The sequence below is a fragment of the Somniosus microcephalus genome, chromosome 22 (genome assembly GCF_052327205.1).
Source record: "Somniosus microcephalus isolate GS21.2 chromosome 22, FLI_Smic_1.0, whole genome shotgun sequence".
Taxonomy (NCBI): Eukaryota; Metazoa; Chordata; class Chondrichthyes; order Squaliformes; family Somniosidae; genus Somniosus; species Somniosus microcephalus.
The window spans coordinates 21133873-21146683 of record NC_141008.1 but is presented as its reverse complement, the minus strand read 5'-3'; the positions used below and the strand labels follow the sequence as shown (position 1 = coordinate 21146683).

The following is a 12811-nucleotide window of genomic DNA, read 5'->3' as shown; positions in this document are numbered from 1 at the left end:
TGTTCTACAGGAATTATTGGTTCTAGTACCGTTTGATGTAATAAAACTCACTACGCACTTGGTTTGAGTATAAAGCAAGGCTTTAATCAACTTGTTTCAGAACATGGAGGTCTAGTTGTACTTCACTAGTTCCTGTCTTACAAAATGTCCCTGGGCAAGCTGGGCCGACGCCCGAGTATTTATACTCCTTGGACGGCGCCACCAGCTGGCTGTCCAGCGTTATTTCATGAGTAGTTCTGTGATGATGATGAGATTTATAACACCGTTATTACCACAAAAAATACAACTTCAAAGGACTTCACAGGAGACTCACTCTCTACTTTAGTTCTATAGTTAGTACTTAGAGATGAGCCTGAAATGCTAACCAGCATTTGTACTTCTTTAAAAAAACACAAACGGTGGGGGTCATTTTGAACATTGCCGCCAATGAAAACAATGGAACAGAAATCGGGTGGGTTCTACAATGGGTAGATCACTTCCGTCATGTTACCTCTCAGGCAGTGAAGTTGAAAATTACCCCCAGTGTATTAATCATGGAGCTACTGCTTTCATTTAAATTAGGTTTATGATAAATTAAGCTTATTGCTTCAGTAAGTATTTACAACAGATTTCTAAAGTCAATCACCACATGAGAGTTAAGACAATAGTTCAATTCCAATGAACAAACAAAAGCCCCTCCACACCGTAATGCAAAGTAATAAAAGCACCTTCTGTGATTAGGACAGTCCCTATTACATTTATTGCAAAACTCTGCTTAGCAGCACAAACAGAATACTAGTCATTCAAGTAAATGCAAATTGTATCCACATGTATAGACAGACACAAAAGACTTTATACAGCTTTTTGGTGCCTCTGGTGTTTGAGAGTTATTCAGTCACCCGCACTGGTCGGGATAAAGTTAACATTGAAAGAGGGAGAAAGCTCCTTCTTTCTTATCTATTACCATCCATCATCAACCACACTGCCACTGAGACTTTGGTTACTGAGGCCACTCTTCGATATCTGAAACAACTATTTTAAGGAGGAATCGGATCACATTTCATTTGAACATACAATAATTGGACATGGTCCTCAGCCCAGAATGAAAAATGATACTTTTGAGGAAAAAAACTCCTCGGTAAATTCCTCTACATCATGACAGTATCCAAGGAATCTGCTATCTCAGTTGTAACAAAGATTTAAACTCTCAAGGACAGCAGTATTATTTTACACCAAGATAAAAGATTAACAACGGTTTTTTTCTGCTCTAGTTGGAGCAACAGAAAATATCTTCATTCAGCGTTGTCTACATTTTAGACTCGAACAGCTATTTTAGATTTACAAAATTAAGTTTCTGTGAACTTTGTACTGTAAAAGAAATTATTTGCAAGAAATATTTTTATGACGAGGGCAAGTTGCTTCTCCCACTTTTTAAAAAAAAAATGAAAGTTTTTTTCACCATGCCTTTTGTTTGTTTAACTTCCGCTGCCATGCAACGTGCCCTGCTGATACAGAATCTGCTGCCAGGCCTCTCCAATGGTGCCTTTCTCAGCCACTAGATGCTCAAGAGCAGCCTAGGATCATTCACCTAGTGGTGCAGGCCCTCGCCATTTGCACGATTCTGAGGTCATTAACATGTAGAGGAGTGCGGGCACCAATTCAAGTCTAGGTCAAACATGCATGACCTTTTCAAGGAAAAATTAAATAGGGAAAAAAAAATGCCACAAAGAGCCTAATAATTCATGACATATGCAAAAACTGTTGTAGGAACATTTTTAAACATTCATGTTTGTTGCAGAGCTAAAGAGGGAAAAGGTTACTGTGGTAAACCACTTTTACCGTTCACTATCGTTACACTATAGTTATCACTGTTAGATCGTTTCCCTATAGTTATCACTGTTCACATTGTTGTATCACTGTATGAGGTCGCCTCTTGTCACGCTGCTATACCTGGGCTGACCACTGCCGACTCCGCCCATGGCTCCGCCTACCTGCCCGGGTATAAAGGTGGTCGACTGGCTGGTATTCCTCCTTCTTGGATCCGATCACCCACGAGGGTGGGCTCTGTTATTTAGTCAATAAAAACCTATAGTTACTTTCTTAACTCGTCGCTTTTCATTGGACGAATTGATAGGTATATCAATTTTATTGACTAAATTTTAAAATGTCGTCACTTGAGCAGCCAAACAACCAGTCAACGGAGCAGCCAAACGACCAGCCAGACGCCCAGCTACAACAGCCACAGCAGCCGGCTTGGCTGCGAGCCCTCAAACCACCGTACCTGGATCTAAACCCACAAGCAACAAACGCAGCCCTCGACTTCAAACACTGGCTGTGCTGCTTCGAATCCTACCTGGAAGAATCCGGCGTCCCTCAGAGATCCAAACTGAGAGTTCTGACCGCCCAAGCGAGCCCTAAAGTATACGCACTCATCCAGGACATTACTACTTACGAGGCCGCTATCAACCTACTGAAACAGCAGTACCGGAGCCCGGTAAATTCCATGTATGCCAGACACCTCCTAAGATCCCGCCCGCAACAGCCAGGAGAGTCTGTAGCTGAATTTTTACGGGCGCTACGAACACTCGGCAGGGACTGTGACTTTAAAGCAGTATCGGCTGCAGAAAACACTGAAGATAACATCCGTGATGCCTTCGTGAAAGGCCTTCGGTCCGACTACTCACGGCAGAGACTGCTGGAATCAAAGGACCTCGACCTGAACACAGCTGCAGCCTTGGCCTACTCCCTAGAAGTGACCCAGCGGGACCTCAAGGTGTATTCCAGGTACAGTTCGCGACTCTGGGACTCGGGCCCGACCCCGGCCGCAATATCCCTCGTAGCGCCGCCCCCGGGACCTACCTCAGCGTCAGCGTCCCGGACCCGATCGGGACCGCCACCCCCAGTACCGGCTGCGACTTCGGACCCCCGCAACCGGGCCACCGGCTGCTTCTTCTGTGGGCAGGCGAAACACCCGAGGTCGCGCTGCCCAGCCAAAAACGCGACGTGCTCCAGCTGCCTGAAGAAAGGCCACTTCGCGAAGGCCTGCAGAGGGAGAGCAGCAGAGGCCAGCAGTGCCTCATGCGAACTGTGGGGGCGGCCATCTTCTATCAAGGCCACAGATGAGCAATGGGGGCGGCCATCTTTGATCCAGGCAACCGACGCCAGCAGTGCCTCATGTGGGTTGTGGGGGCAGCCATCTTCTCCACCATTTTGCCCCACCTCGTGGGCGCCTCCATTTTACCCACCACGCTCGACCGCCACCTTACCTCCAGACCTGACGACCGCTTCACCTACAGACTACAGCAACCCGCTCAGCCACACACTAGCCTCCGTCACACTAGACCAAGCTCGCCCGCATCAGCTGTCCAAGTCAATGATGGACATCAAAGTAGATGGCCACGCCACGACCTGCCTGTTCGACAGCGGAAGCACGGAGAGCTTCATACATCCAGACACAGTGAGCCACTACTCCCTCACTGTCCAGCCAACGCGCAACCGGATCTCGATGGCATCGAGGTCCCACGCCACAGACATCAGCGGCTACTGTGTTGTGACCCTGTCGGTTAAGGGCACGGAGTATAAAAACTTTAAACTCCTCGTCCTGCCCCAGCTATGCGCTGCCGTCCTACTAGGGCTGGATTTTCAATCCCACCTCCAAAGCGTCACTCTAGCATACGGTGGACCCCTCCCCCCGCTCACAGTCGACAACCAGCAGCCTTTAAATCGCCCACCACGTAGCACCTGCGGCCTATCCACCCTCAAGGTCCCGCCACCTTCCCTGTTCGCTAACCTCACCCCCGACTGCAAACCCGTCGCTACCAAGAGCAGGCGGTACAGCTCCGGGGACAGAGCTTTCATTAGCTCTGAGGTGCAGCGTCTCCTGAAGGAGGGCATCATCGAGGGGAGCAGCAGCCCCTGGCGTGCCCAGGTTGTAGTCGTTAAGACCGGCAATAAAAACCGCCTGGTCATCGACTACAGCCAAACCATAAACCGGTACACCCAGCTGGACGCATACCCCCTTCCCCGCATATCTGATATGGTCAATCAGATTGCTCAATACCGGGTATTCTCTACCATCGACCTTAAGTCGGCCTACCACCAACTCCCTATCCGCCCCGAGGACCGCCAGTATACCGCCTTCGAGGCGAATGGCCGCCTCTACCACTTCCTTAGGGTCCCCTTCGGCGTCACCAACGGGGTTTCGGTCTTCCAAAGGGAGATGGACCGGATGGTTGACCAGAACGGGCTGCAAGCCACGTTCCCCTATCTAGATAACGTCACCATCTGCGGCCGCGACCGGCAAGACCATGACGCTAATCTGGAAAGATTCCTCCGTACGGCCCAACGGCTGAACCTCACCTACAATAAGGAGAAATGTGTGTTTAACACCTCGCGCCTTGCCATCCTCGGCTGCGTAGTAGAGAACGGAATCATCGGCCCCGATCCCGAAAGAATGCGTCCCCTCATGGAGCTACCCCTTCCCCACTGTCCAAAGGCGCTGAAGAGAACCCTGGGGCTCTTCGCCTACTATGCCCAATGGGTGCCGAATTATGCGGACAAAGCCAGACCCCTCATGAAGTCCACCTCCTTCCCCCTTACGGAAGAAGCGCGTGCGGCCTTCTCCCTCATCAGGGGAGACATTGCTAAGGCCACTATGCACGCAGTGGATGAGTCCATCCCCTTCCAAGTGGAGAGCGATGCATCCGACTTCGCCCTAGCCGCTACCCTCAACCAGGAGGGGAGACCGGTGGCCTTCTTCTCAAGGACCCTACAGGGCCCTGAGATCCGACACTCTTCGGTCGAGAAGGAGGCCCAGGCGATTGTGGAGGCGGTACGCCGCTGGAGGCATTACCTCGCAGGCAAGCGATTTACCCTCCTCACCGAGCAGCGTTCGGTCGCTTTTATGTTTAATAACAAGCTGAGGGGTAAAATCAAGAACGACAAGATCTTGAGGTGGAGAATCGAGCTATCCACCTACGATTATGATATCTTGTACCGGCCTGGTAAGCTGAACGAACCCCCTGACGCTCTATCGCGAATTACATGCGCCAGCGCGCAAATTGATAGACTTCAGACCCTCCACAACGACCTCTGCCACCCCGGGGTCACCAGGCTTTACCACTTCATTAAGGCCCGCAACCTGACCTACTCCATCGAGGAGGTCAGGACCATGACCAGGAACTGCCAGACCTGTGCCGAGTGCAAACCGCACTTCTTTAGGCCGGACAGAGCAAGCCTGATCAAGGCCACCCGCCCCTTCGAGCGCTTGAGCATCGATTTTAAGGGGCCCCTCCCGTCCTCTGACCGTAATGTGTACTTCCTCAACATTGTTGATGAGTACTCCCGTTTCCCCTTTGCCTTCCCCTGCCCAGACATGACCAGCACCACGGTCGTTAAATGCCTGAACGACCTCTTTGCCTTGTTCGGGTTCCCAAACTATATACATAGTGACCGGGGCGCCTCCTTCATGAGCGAGGAACTCCGTCAGTTCCTACTAGCGAGAGGCATCGCCACTAGCAGGACCACCAGCTACAACCCCCAAGGGAACGGCCAGGTGGAAAGAGAGAACGCGACGGTATGGAAGGCCGTCCTCTTAGCCTTAAAGTCTAAGGGCCTCCCAACCTCTCGCTGGCAGGAGGTCCTCCCGGCGGCGCTGCATTCCACCCGGTCACTACTTTGCACTGCCATTAACGCCACCCCCCATGAACGAATGTTTGTTTTCCCCAGGAAGTCGACTACGGGAACCACGCTACCAACCTGGCTGACCTCTCCGGGGCCTGTCTTGCTGCGAAAGCACGTGAGGGCCCATAAAACGGACCCCCTGGTCGAGAGGGTGAACCTCCTGCACGCCAACCCCCAGTACGCCTACGTGGCATACCCAGACGGGCGGGAGGACACAGTCTCCTTACGAGACCTCGCACCCTCGGGCACTCCGGAGACACCACCGCTACCCCCCCCCCACCACCCCCCCAATTCCAGCCCAGGTAGACGGTACGCCGGAACCCCAAGAGCCTTCGCCTACCTCGCAGACGCCAGCATTAACACCGGAGAACGCAACACCGCCGCTGCGACGATCAGACAGGCTTACGAGGCCTCCGGACAGACTGACATACCAGAACTGGTAGTACACTTCACCCCGCCGGACTCAAATCTAAACAAGGGGTGAATGTGGTAAACCACTTTTACCGTTCACTATCGTTACACTATAGTTATCACTGTTAGATCGTTTCCCTATAGTTATCACTGTTCACATTGTTGTATCACTGTACGAGGTCGCCTCTTGTCACGCTGCTATACCTGGGCTGACCACTGCCGACTCCGCCCATGGCTCCGCCTACCTGCCCGGGTATAAAGGTGGTCGACTGGCTGGTATTCCTCCTTCTTGGATCCGATCACCCACGAGGGTGGGCTCTGTTATTTAGTCAATAAAAACCTATAGTTACTTTCTTAACTCGTCGCTTTTCATTGGACGAATTGATAGGTATATCAGTTACCTCATCTGAACCTGACGAGTATAAACCTGAGCTGCACAATAATGACTTTTTAAAATCACTCTGGGGTCAATATTAAGGGGAGGAAATGGTGCCGTATGTGCTCCTACAAAATACACTTGCTGACGTCAACAGATTGGAACTCTTCCAACTGGAAAAATCAAGCAGCCTGCTGACCAGTTATGAAAATTGTAATTTATCATTCCCTTAACAGCTAGAGAATAGATCTAACAACTTTAGCATTTGGGGATAGGGAAATACTGAAGGCAATTTTAGCCTGCCTCCGAGGTCCTCCTCTTTTAATCTTGAATGATTATCAGGGTGTTGTCCTATTCCATACCTTAGAACAGCATTTTTAAAAATCTTATATAATGGAATATAAGGTAACATAGATTTTGAAAATAGCTACCCAACAGGAATGAACAGCTGGTTCATTAACTTTTTGTTATGCAATGCTAAGATAAACAGACTGGTGCTCAATTCCATGCAAATGCAATACTGGTACAAAGGAACACAATCCACTGTGAACCATATAGTCAGCAAGGCCCACCCCCAATATAATGCAACTGTCATTTAATCACATGACACTGATCCCTATCAAATCACACCTTATATACACAATCGCAATGCAAAGGTGAAAGCCTCCATTTGAAATGGTTTTTAAAACTAGAACTCAGTCACTTTGACTCGCAAGTCTTTCAAAGACTAAGTGAACTGTCATTGTTAAAATAGGGCTTTTTAAATCCAAAAATCACTTCTTTATGATCACAATAACAAGCACATTATACGAGATGTTTCATTACTTAGCATATATACTTAGTTAACCAAGGATCACTTAAGTGAAATTAACAGTATTCAAATGAAGGAAATTTGATTAAAACTAAGTGAACGTTAGCTATAAATAGAGCAGTTTCTGCTGGGTCTTGCTTCCCATTACAGAATCTTGGCATCTCTCTGGAGTCTGTTAAAACTTTCCATAAGTTTGACCACCCTGTCACTGATATTGTGATAGCACTGCGCTCATTGCTAAAAGTCTGTAATGAAGGATGACACAGCAAGTTCAACTAGAATTACCAGCCTATACTGACAGTTCAACCACTGATATTCATTTAGGTCGAATTCCAAGAGATCTGTAAACCAGCTCCTGGAGCTTACACTACTAGACCCAACTCCCTTCCCTACTTTACAACACTTCAGAAGTACTTCATTGGCTGTGAAGTGCTTTTGGGTGTCACAAAAGATTCTATATAAATTCAGGTCCTTTCCTTTCTAGGCAGGATTGTAGGCCAAGTTTTTGTGTGCCTACCTTTCTGCCAGTGGTATAAAGAAAATAGACACTGGCCTCCTGGAATATGACCTAAACAAGTGCCAGTCTAACACTGGCTTTCTATTTGGTGCTGTGTTCGTTCAGATTCTGGGAGACCAGTGTACTTGAGCTGGCTTCCCAATGGAATCTGGTGCCCCTATCCTGGCAGCAGATTAATAGACCCACAGAAAGATGGGTCTAGGATTCTGTGGCTAGGATGGGAAGCCAGATTTGTACTATACATGCCAGGAACCAGTTCAAGGATGCCAGTCTCCCAGGATCCAAACTAAAACTGCACCAATAATAAAAGCAGCTTAAACTGGTCAATTATCCACATTGATCAGTGACATCAATGATATGACAGTAATGTTCAAGTTAAAATGCATTTTGTCATTTAAGATCAATTAAACTAGTGGAATTCTAACTTTTATACTGTACACCATCTGAAAGTGTGCTATTTAGAGGCACAATTTATAGAGCATTATTTCAGCAGAATCAAGGTGATGAAGATGCACACGTCATCATTCTGATTTGCCCTCTGCCAGCCAGCTGACACACATACCATCGTGTAAATTCACACATACAGCTAGATGCAGCTCAGTCTTATTATGGAAAACACAGCTCTCAAGGGTAGGTAGGGTACGTGCATTAAATATTGCAACAGGCTAATCTCCTGACTCTGCTATCACTAATGAGGCCACTTAGAACCATTGAACCCTAGAAGTTTACAGAATGAAAGGTGCCCATTTGGCCCATCATGCCTGTGCTGCTCTTTGTTAGAGCAATCCAAAACTAGTTCTACTGCTCTCCCCATAGTGCTGTATCTTCTGCTGTTTCAAATATTTATGCAGGTTTCCCATAAAAGATGCAAATGATCTCTGCCTCCACCACGCCTTGTGGCACAGCATTCCATGCTCCAACAGCTTCTATAAATGCCACTGCAGCTCATGGTCCAGATGGAAAAACAACAGTGAGCAAGCACAAACCGTATTTTCACTTAAAGACCATCCTAACTGTGTAGACCTGCTATGTGCAAGTTACAGCTTACAGGCACCTCAGGCCTACGGTCATGGCAATTAGTGCAGACACCTCATTGGCGGTTAAATCCTACATATGAACAGTTGAAATACATTGGTATCACAGCTTGAGATGTGTGAAAACTAATGGAAACAAGATTCAAAGGATCCATGGTACTCACCTAAGTGGCCACAGACTGAAAAACTTGGACACTCTTAACGTGTCCCTACTGAGTTCAGCATGGACAAGACCATTTGTTTTGTGGTGATAAAAGGCGAGATCTTTGGAACAAATCCATTTCTAAAGTTAAAACCTAAACATTAAAATGCACAACAATCCTGTTCCACCAGCTAGATATTATGATCTGCCTTTTCGTGGGATATGTGGAACACTCTTTGTTCCAGTCCTACTCGGGTCCCCTCCTTCACTTCTTTTTCCGGTACATTGATGACTGTATCGGTGCCATTTCCTGCTCTCACCCTGAACTAGACAATTTCATTCACTTTGCCTCCAATTTCCACCCTTCCCTCACCTTCACATGGTCCATCTCCGACTCTTCCCTTCCCTTCCTCGACTTCTCCATCTCCATTTCTGGGGATAGGTTATTGACCAACATTCACTACCAGCCCAGTGACTCCCACAGCTACCTGGACTATACTTCCTCCCACCCCGCCTCCTGTAAGGACTCTATTCCATTCTCCCAGTTTCTCCGTCTCCGCCGCATCTGCTCCGACGATACCACCTTCCACACCAGTGCTTCCGACATGTCTTCCTTTTTCCTCAACCGAGGATTCCCCTCTACCATGGTTGACACGGCCCTCGACCGTGTCCGTTCTATCTCCCGCACTTCTGCCCTCACCCCTGCCCCTCCCTCCCGGAACCACGATAGGGTTCCCCTTGTCCTTGCCTTTCACCCCACCAGCCTCCACAATCAACGCATCATCCTCCTCCACCATTTCCGCTACCTCCAACGTGATCCCACCACCAAACGCATCTTCCCCTCCCTTCCCCTTTCAGCATTCCGTAGGGACCGCTCCCTCCGAGATACCCTAGTCCACTCCTCTATCACCCCCAGCACCCATTCCCCTTCGCCTGGCACCTTCCCGTGCAAGCGCAGGAGATGCAACACCTGCCCTTATACCTCCCCCCTTCCCACTGTCCAGGGCCCCAAACACTCCTTCCAGGTGAAACAGCGATTTACTTGTACTTCTTGCAATCTAGTATACTGTATTCGCTGCTCACGATGTGGTCTCCTCTACACTGGGGAGACCAAACGCAGATTGGGTGACCGCTTTGCGGAACACCTCCGTTCAGTCCGTAAGGGTGACCCCGAGCTTCCGGTTGCCTGTCATTTTAATTCACCGCCCCATTCCCACTCAGACCTCACTGTACTCGGGCTCTTGCATTGTTCCACGGAAACCCAGCGTAAGCTCGAGGAACAGCACCTCATCTTCCGATTAGGCACTTTACAGCCTTCCAGACTCAATATCGAGTTCAACAATTTCAGATCATAACCTCGGCCCCTATTACATTTTTATGTATATTTTTTATCCACACCTTTGTTTTGTGCCCTTCCCCCTTTTTTTTCCTCTCTCCCACATGGCAGCTGTCTCCCATTCTGCCAGCGCATTTCACACCTAATCTAGAGCCGTCTTTTGTCTCCACTAGTCCTATCACCATCTCGTCTCGTTTTGAATACCTCTTAATGTCTCTTCACTTCTCTTTTGTTCTCTCATCCCCATTTCCCAGCCCCCAAACTGGCCTTTCAATCTGTTTCATTTCCTGTGTTTTTCAGTCCTGATGAAGGGTTTCGACCTGACACATTGACTTTGTTTCTCTCTCCACGGATGTTGCCTGGCCTGCTGAGTTTTTCCAGCATTTTCTGTTGTTATTTCGGATTTTCAGCATCCGCAGTATTTTGCTATCGTACTAGATATTTTGATAGTTCCATTAAAGTCACAGGACCTCAACTTTATTTAACTCTGAAGTGCTTTACCAAACAACCTGAATTAGGGAGAGGCAGGAAATTGCAAAACCCTCTGAGATACAGTATAATGATGGAACTGACACTACTTGTTTATCTGTTAATAAGTTGTCAACCAAGGAAGGTGTGACCAAGCACACACCTGCCCATGCCTTCACACCTGCCCATAGTAATGTAACATTCTTGTGCCCAAAGGGGATTCTATGAGGAATATTCAATCTAAACAAAAGCTGCAGCTGGCTGGGGATATTTAATATGCAAAAGGCCCCACTCTCAGGCTCATGCCTGCTCCAGCCCACTTGTGCTCTCTGCTCGTTCCCTGGGCCACAACCTCTCTGCTGACTCCTACTAAAACCAGGAACCATGTAATTGAATATTTAAATGATATTTTCTCATTGCTTGCTCCCATCTAACATACTCTATTGTTTTTTAATGCATGGTTTCTGGAAGTGATGATCAATTTTTTTTTCTAAATAAAGGATTGTCTAAGCACTACTATTGTCATCGCTCAGCAAATAAACCGGTCAATTTATCTGCAGGTAAACGTAATAAAACTGACCAATATCACGTGGCTGCTTGCCTCTGTAATATCAGCAAAGGGTTTTACAAGCCCAGGCATAATTTTGACAAACAGCCGCCCTTCCAGATGAGAGTCTCCTACTCCCTCGTTGCCTTAGTTCCCCACTACCTCCCTATCCACAGAGCCTCCTTCATACCCTTAAGGCAAGAGTATTTCTGCAATTATGAGACAGTGAGCGCAATTTCCTCCAGCTAAAAACAGTATTCTGATTTAGGATTTATCCAGTAAAGAGGCAACTGTGCCAAGAACAGCCTTTTTCCAAATCTCCAAGGCCATAACATTGAAAAAACCAGGGCCATCACTGATTTAAAGCATTCAACTCCAGAAGGACTCCAGAAGCATACAAGTACCTTTAGGAATGCAAATGATTAATAGCTCAATATTCATGTATGTTACTCATTGAATCATAGAATCAGTAGGAGTGTCTATTTTAATCCTATTTCCCTGTAACCTTTCAGAACTGTTCAGCAATTCCAACAGAAGAAGGAGGCCATTTGGCCCTTTGGCACAGTAGCCAGATATTAGCCAATGGTAGGATAAGGAACATAGCTGTCTTGTTTACAGAAGTTATTTAAAAGCATACGGAAGCATGTAATAAATCAGCAGATGAGAAAAGCTTTTGTGCGGTTTCACGAGACAAATGTAACTGGACTGAAAGAGCTCCTTCAATATGCTCGAGTATATATTGTAACTTGGAACATGTGAACAAAAATCTACAAAAACAGACTTATCTACAGAACTCTGTACAAAGTTTGTCAGCACAGGGCTCGAACCTCCTGAATTCTGCTTTGCAGCAGAAAAATCAGATATAGGGAGCTGTCAGTCATAGTATCTGTTGAACTATTTACTATTATTAATAGTTTCAGTTTCAAGTTTACACTGTTCAGTCACATTTGTGAACATGAGTGTACAGGCTAAACAAGCCATTACTGGCCATCTTCAACAGAGACCGATTGCTCAACCTCTACTGAGAAAGCAGGGCCCCCCAAGAGTAAAACCACTTCACGTTAAGAGCAGGTTTTTACTTCTGACTTACAGCTACCTACTAAGCACCATGAAAGTTTACAGTTGTTTTCAATTGACAGTAAAATAGGTAGAGCTTCAGTCCTAGAATGAGTAAGCAGGCCTTTAGCTTTATGTAGATCATTTCATTAGACCGCTATTTGCTTTAAGAAATTATTCTACTTATAAAACAGGAACAGTAGATGTTAAAGTAATGGGAGAAATCAGGAGGAGGGGGGTAGATGGGCTAGCTAAAATGTTCAATTCCCTCAGGTACAAACATATTACATGTATAGTTTTAATACAGCAACTTAATTTTAATGTTCAGTTTATTATAAGTGGTGCAAATCAGTTTTCCCCACAGTTTATATTAATATAGAAACATGGATTATTTTTAATTTTTATCTGTATTTATGAAACTTGTAATTTGAGTCATTAAAAATTACAAACGT

At 46.9% G+C, this 12811-nt stretch overlaps 1 protein-coding gene across 8 annotated transcripts in view; it reads right to left on the bottom strand.

Annotated features, from left to right (window-relative positions):
- Positions 1–12811, bottom strand: part of LOC147102091 (lysine-specific demethylase 2B-like) — a 207464-nt gene that overhangs the window by 82169 nt on the left and 112484 nt on the right. The window lies entirely within an intron of this gene.